Genomic DNA, 6126 nt, shown 5'->3' on the forward strand with positions numbered 1-6126 from the left:
CCCTGAGACTAAGTAGCCGCAGCCAAGCGACAGGTCATTCTAGGCATTCTTGCTTTGATCCAGCTCAGAGCAAGCTCTGGAAACTGGCCTGAGTGAACCTGGAAACCAGATTCTCCAGCCTAGGTCCCTCAGGAACAGCTCAGCTGGGCTTCATGCACATCCAGTGGATGTAATTGATTTGTGTCTCTGGGGAGCTCTCTATTATGTCCCCATGTTCAGGCTAAAACCACCATTGTTATGTGGTATCCACTAAAAACCTGTTATTTAAGAGAAATTTCTCTCCCAATTATCAACAGCTGACTATAGCTGATTCTGTTACTTGAAAGTCAGTGTGTTTTTCCTTAAACACATTTGCTGGGCTTCTGGCAGGGCTATTGTAAACACTTCCCATCATTCCTCTGTATTTTTAGACCCAAGTTTTGCAGTGCTGGGAGAAACCCAAGGTCTTTGCTCTACTATTTGTAAAGAACCTGTCTTGCAGCAGGATAGAGCTGATTGCTCTGGTGTTGATGACTGAACATTGTAAAACCTGCCGAACTAGATGCTCACCTGACCTGGTAAGGTGCCTCACACTGGTATGAGAAGCAGAGAGCAAGTTGTGACTGGACAGGGATAATCAAAAGGGCAATGTTCAGAACTCTAAATACTGAGTGTGCGGAAAGGAAGAGGGTGGGGTGAAGGAAAAACAAAGTCAGGCAGGGGTGGGTCTGGCAAAGTTCTTCCCCCACTGCCCAAGGTAGCTCCCGGGTGCACCACATTGTTCAATGATGGTGGGCAATAGATGGGCATGAAGGAATTCCTGGCTTCAAAGGATGGCTCAGTCTCTGACTCACAGTGGGACCTTGAGAAGTCGCTCAGTCTCAAGTGACTCTGAAGTTTCTCTGCACTTGGTGGCTTCTTTTGTCACATGTGCAGGAACATGCTGAGGACCTAATAATAGTATTATCATTGTTCATTTCTTTTTTTTCTCCTTTTTTTTTTCTTTTTTAGAGGAGAGTGCAAATGCAGTCTTCCACTACCACAAATTATGTAGTCAAGTTTGGGGAAATCGCAGGGGTTGGCACATCCCAAATGGAATGGATATGCCTCGCCCTGGGAAAAGCACCTTTGGGATCATGGTATCTACCCTGCTAGGTAAGTATTATCATTATACATTTCTATTTCCCTCATTAGACTAATAACTCCTGGAGTACAGGAACCAGACAGCCTTTGTCTTTGTACCCCTAGGTACCTACCCTATATGTACCTGATACATATTAGAAAATGTCATAAATGCTAGTAAAATTGAATAAAATTTTATATAAGCGAGAGAGGGCATGCAGATATTAATTTTTGAAATTCAGTTATAACTTTTTCTTAGAAAAACATTTTATTGTTCTGAGACACTTGGCAATGGAATAACTCTTACAAAAGAGCAGTTCTTATGAGTTAAATGTAGCCGATCCAACCCATATGAATCAAATTTCCTCATAAGTGCTTGAACATGCTTTTAGAAATAGAGCGGGGGCAGGGCAGGAAAGGAGAAGAGAGCGCTTTGCAGAAGGAATTTTAGAGTTTACTGAGTAGGAATGTAAAAGAGGAAAAAGGCAATTCTGCAGAGTCCAAGGCGTGGCTGGATTTTGTCATTGCTAATAAGAAGCAGGTATTGAAAATATGTTACAGATAGTTCAGAATCTCTCCATGAATTGGTTCCTGCTGATCTTTTCTCTCCTCCATGCCTCCTGATGTTTAAATCTTAGTTTAAATTTAAGTTCTGCCCCATTGCTTTACCAAAAATGGATTTGAAAAGAAATGTTAGAGCCACTTAGGTTGCAAAGCTTCATCTCAAAGGCCAAATGTTCCCCAACAAAGCTGTACCTATTTTGCAAGCTTGCCTTCCCTCTGCTTCCAAAACAGAATGTTTTGGACTTTCTAATAGCCTATCTCTAGCTCACAAGGCTGTATCTAACTGCCTACCAGATATTGGAGAGGGAGATAACAGGTTCTTATAAAATAGCAGCCTAAAAGGAATATAACAGACACAGGTCAAGTAAGAGGAAACTATTTCATGTTCATTCTAATGGAGTGAATGGAGATACAACTAGGTCCATTTTATTAACCAATAAAGGTCTGAGGCTATAAAACAACATAAAAGTTTATTTAGGAGAGGGATCTTAAAATTTGAATCTTCAAGACTCAGATTCAGATAGCAACTCAGACTATAATTTGGAAAGAACAAAGAAAGGCAGGGCTAATAAAGGCAAAAACCACAAAGTGTAATTCTGTGGTGCAGATGACAACGGATGCTGGCTAGGTTAACAGGAATTGGCTAGTTTCAGTATCCAAACCAGGGAGGCAAAAACTACAAGGAAGAGGTAAGGCCCACATATTGTCCATGTAGCAGTTGTTGTCCAGGATGTTTATGACTCTGTTTTGAGCTGAGTTTAACAACAGGTTTAACAACTTAACAGCAGCTCAAAACTAAGGCACAAGATGTGCACAGGCCCCACTTCCCTCAATAACCTTCTGACTCTATTTTAAGTGATTCTCTTAGCAATGCTTACTTCATTTTATTTTTTTCCATGATCAATTTTCAGCTCAAAAGAGGCCGACTCCAGGGAACTGCAAGGGTCACACTTCTGAAAGAAGTATAGGCGATGCCAGGAACCTTCCAGTGCTACAAGAGGAACTAGTGTTCATTTAAGAATCTGCACAAAAGAAAATAAAATTGAAAAACACCCTCAAAAAAAAAAAAAATAAGAACAAGAAGAAAGAAAGAAAAAAGAGTCTGAACAGAACAGAATGCAAAACCATAGGAACAAGGGTCATCCTATGAGGAACGAGCACAGTCTACACAGCAGCTTGTCCTAACAATGGTCTGCAAAGGCATGGGCTTCAGGAAGACCTTTCCTGCGATGCCACAAGAAATACACAACTCTGCCTCTCCACTCCAGGGCTGGACACCAAACCCAACACTATAGCTCCAACAAGAGGGTGGCACAACCACAGATTTGGAGTAGCTTCCCAGTAAAGGCACTGGCGGGGGCTCAATTTTCTTCTACACACCACCCCTCTCATATCCCAGGTTCCCAACACTTTTTTCCTGTTTTCTAGGTTATTTGTATCATCTATAAAAAAAAATATTCCCCTGACACAAGTAACTTGGGAAAACAGCATCATAACTGGATACTGTCAGACTAAAGACAAAACAAATGGCACAGAGACTTTATAATGTAAGTGATAAATCTGTTCCTTCCAGAAGTAAGGGTTGGAAATTTTGAAACTATTTTATATGGATAGTAGGGATAAAAAAAAAAAAAGAAAAGGAAATGTAGATGATGAGAACCATTTCCCCAAGAAAGAAGTTACAAATGAAGCCAGAATGAATTCGTGGTGTGCAATTGCCATCAAAGTGTTAATACAAGCTCTTAGGAGAAGGGATTGATTCCAGGGACAGGGCAAGGAAAATACAAGATGAGCTCAAATATCTTGTGCTGCCAAAAAGTAAAGAAGTGCTCAAAAAAATCAGATATGGTCATGTGGAAAAGACACAGAAAACAACTTGAAGGAACGTCTGATAGCCAATGCTGGGACAATGTAAGCAACGATATAAATAATGATAATATTGAATTATAACTCCCCAAATATGATAGGTATTCTTGAGTCCATACTGATAAAAATAAATAAATGAATAAGTAATTTAATTGAATGTATTGAGCCTAATGAGTGCTTAGCAAGGCACTCAGTCTGTTGCAGAAATATTGCAAAAATGAGACCGGTGAGAAACCAAGCAGCACTTGGAGAGCTGGAGAACTCAGATTTATTACACCCACAGTTCCAGAGGAGGTAGTGCTCTGAAGATCTGGGCCCTGAGCTCAGATGCAACTTTGCTTTTATAAGGCTTAATTGGCATAGGCCAATTGATTAATTTGTCTTTAGACATTTATAAAGAGTGGGAGTTCCTATGGGTTACAGGTAGTCATAAAGAGTTACAAAGCATGGGAGTTGCTATAGGTTATAGACCACATTTATATAAAACAATATTTGTTATTTAGACAGATAAGCAAAAAGGAGAATGAGTCTTTAGTTAATTTCGAGGTTACTTTGCCCCACAGCCTATGTGGCAAGCATATCTACAAAAGCAGAACAAAGAGCTGTTTATAACGTTAGCCTTTTGAGTGAAAATTCCTCTTCATTCCCTCCTTTTGATGCCTTTTAAATTCTTATAGGGCATCAAGCTCTTGATTTTCTTGGCCTAAGGGATGGTATAAGGGTAGTCCAGATGTCACAACCATTTGTAACTTTATAAATTCTAAGTGTGAGGAGACGAATTTGACAAGACAGTTCAGGGACCAAATAAGAGAGCTATGAAGAGTATGAGGAGAGGACCTGCAAGTGGGAGAAGCTAGTATCCCCAATTCCATATTCTGGACCAGGACCCCCATGACTTGTTCAATTAGCAGCAGATTTTTGAGGCTCTATCTATAAGTAACTTGGCTGCATCTCTAGCCATACCAGATTGATTAACATAAAAACAACATTCTTCTTCTAAAAATAAGTATAACCCTCCTTTTTCGGCTTTTAGAAGACCAAGTCCCCTCTGATTTTGTAAAACTACTCCTACTAAGGACTCTAATTGACTTTGTAAAGTGATGATGCTTTTGGATATGTCTCCTAAGCTGTCAAATAGGACCTTAGCTAAGCTTTGGTAATAAGACAGGCAGGAGCTAGGCCGGCTATGTCAGTGCTTACCCCTGTGGCGATGCCAAGGCCTATAAGAAGGGGAATGAATTATATTGCTCATTTTGTTCTTGTGTATGTTAGAGGGATAGTCATAGACTGGTGGTTGGAAGTGATGTTTATTTCAGAGGCCAAGTAAACCAGGGTACAGGTCCCTGTCCATTTAGCCTGGAGACAGAAATATGACTTGGTTCCACAAAGAAAGAATATACCTGGGGTTCCAAGGCAAAAACTCATCTCAATAGTAAAAAGGCGATCATTCAGCCTTTTGCTGTTTTCAGATTCCCAGGTCATAAGTGTCCCTGTTAGAACTTCCCCTGTGAGGGGTTGGAGGGGTCCACAGGAATTATCCTGAGATGCTCCAGAAATTCTGTTTTCCCAATGTAAAAAATTTCTCTTAGTGTCTATAAAGACCCATTCAGTGAGGTTTTCATATGCTGACAAGAATAGGCATTCTTCTTGGGAGGGTTCGGAGCAGAATTCCCAAGGAAAGATGCTTAAGCAATCATTTGGCTTCCCTTGACAGTAACCTGAATTTTTGTCTAGTAATCTTATAGTCTTCGCGTTGGGTTTCCATGAGACTTATACAGGTTTCTTACATGCAGCATACTTGGAAACTAGACCAGTCTTTTGAGGGTTCTATTTCTATTGTATAATTGCAATGAGAATCTTCAAGGGAGGCTAAATTTTAGCTCAGGCTCAGGTTTTGACTTCTCTTGATACAAAGGGGTACTTGTAACTTAAGATTTATATGAGTTGATATTGGTCCCCAAATTGGAGGTTCAGGAGAGGCTGCCCAAGTTAAGTTGGTTCTGTAGGGCATTAAGAGGTTAACTGCTCATCCTCTCAGTGTACCTTTAGTCATGTCGGTGATTTGGAAATCAAATAAATTTGCTATATTTATCAGTTCAAACAGGCAGCCTCCCCAATATTTGGAGTGAAGGGTCATGTTACTTGTTGCCCAGTACCGGATGGGGATGGGGACAGCCGAGGAGCAGGCTGAAGGTGGAGATAGGCAGAACCAACAATCTTTAGCCAAGTCACTGTTCAAAGAGTTTAAGAGACAATAAGCTAAATTAAGAGTCCTGTATAAGTACTCGGTATCCATAATTCCCTTATAGGGTGAGTTAATAGACACCATTACGTGAGTATAAAATCCTACTAGAATTAACAAAAGGAGGGATCTTCCTTATGATTATAACCAATGGCAGTTAGATAAATCCTCTAGAAATGTGTTGAAGAGGGTTTTAGCCTGAACATGCAAGAATTGAGAAGATTCCAATGCAGGCTGAATAGGTCAAGGATGATAATACATCTGGAGAGTATGGACAGTTGATCCTCAAGCTTCTGTCATGCATAGACTAGTCAGCTTCTGGACGTGGCCAGAGCAGACCCAAAGTTCTCATG

The 6126-nt window shown here is 40.5% G+C and overlaps 1 long non-coding RNA gene and 1 pseudogene across 1 annotated transcript; one reads left to right on the top strand and one right to left on the bottom strand.

Annotated features, from left to right (window-relative positions):
- The first annotated feature begins 458 nt into the window (after positions 1-458).
- On the top strand, positions 459-5092 carry LOC107519860. The gene is made up of 3 exons (XR_001599189.2): positions 459-557; positions 991-1134; positions 2577-5092. It is a non-coding gene; the product is annotated as an uncharacterized LOC107519860 (long non-coding RNA).
- LOC118605829 lies at positions 990-1142 on the bottom strand (annotated as a pseudogene).
- Positions 5093-6126: the final 1034 nt, after the last annotated feature.

This window comes from Rousettus aegyptiacus, unplaced genomic scaffold (genome assembly GCF_014176215.1).
Source record: "Rousettus aegyptiacus isolate mRouAeg1 unplaced genomic scaffold, mRouAeg1.p scaffold_m13_p_7, whole genome shotgun sequence".
Lineage (NCBI taxonomy): Eukaryota > Metazoa > Chordata > Mammalia > Chiroptera > Pteropodidae > Rousettus > Rousettus aegyptiacus.